Below are 1,243 nucleotides of genomic sequence, written 5' to 3'. Positions count from 1 at the left end.
GTAATGATAATGGGCAGCAACCTTTGCATTCCTTTTGAGCTCAGTGGGGGAGGCTTCAATGCTGCTTTTCCTAGGAGTTTTGTTGTAGGTTCTCTTCTCATCTGTTTCCTGTGAAGCTCACATTGCTTCCATTTTATTGACAAAGTGATGCTTGTAAATGCCAATCACGTGACTTCCTCTTCTTCAAATTTGTTAGAGGCCCTTCGTGAGCTTCATGATAAAACCGAATGTGTTAGCTTCGCAACCAACACCTTTTATTAGTGACCCTTCCCCCATACCTTCCTTGTCTTTTCTCCTGATCCTCCCTTAAATGAGGCTTTTATTACACACCTGGAATTAATTGTTTTTCTAATATATACTACTGCTGCATTCTTTGTTGTTGTTAATCTGCAATGACCTTCAGCTTGAAAAAACCATTCTCTACTTAAAGCTTCTTAGCCTCAAGGATCAGCTTGGGTGTTTCCTCTGCTGGAATCATCCCAGAACCTGGTCAGTGTGTGCTTCTCTTCTGTGCTTCGAGCAGCCAGCACACACACCTCTCAGGCACTTACAACATTTACTGGCGAGAAGTTGGCAGCATACTGCTCATCTCTACTTCTATCTGTTAGGAACTAGAGAGCAGGGACTCGCTCACAGCTGTCATCTCCCTGTGGAGTACCATGTGCTTCTGGCTTTGGAGTTAGATGCTGTCTGTGCTCAGGTAATTTTCAGACTGTCCTTTTCAATATAAATATGTAAAGATAAAGATTTCTGTCTAAGAACTGCTCAAAATGCATCATACAGCTTTTGGAATGTAGTATTTTTCATGTTTAAAAATTAATAAACTTTTACAGAACAGTTTTAGTTTTCAGAAAACTTGGGTAGAAAATACAGAGTTCTCATATGCACAATCTCCTATTATTAACATCCTTCACTGTGTGATACATTTGTTATATGATGAGCCAAACTTAATACATTATTATTAAACAAAATACATAGTTTATATTAGGGTTCACTCTCTCTGTTGTACATTCTTTGGGTTTTGATAAATATCTACTATCATGTTTCCACCATTATAATGTCATACAAAATAGTGTCACGGTCCTAAAATTTCCCTGCTTGCTCCCATTCATCTCTCCCTTCCATCTAACCCTTGACAACCACTGATCTTTTTACTGTTTCCATAGTTTTGTCTTTTCCAGAGTGTCATGTAGTCAGAACCATTTACTATGTAGCCTTTTCATACTGGCTTCATTTAGTAATA

Source organism: Hipposideros armiger, unplaced genomic scaffold, assembly GCF_001890085.2.
Source record: "Hipposideros armiger isolate ML-2016 unplaced genomic scaffold, ASM189008v1 scaffold_1744, whole genome shotgun sequence".
Taxonomy (NCBI): Eukaryota; Metazoa; Chordata; class Mammalia; order Chiroptera; family Hipposideridae; genus Hipposideros; species Hipposideros armiger.
This window is presented reverse-complemented; position numbering follows the sequence as displayed.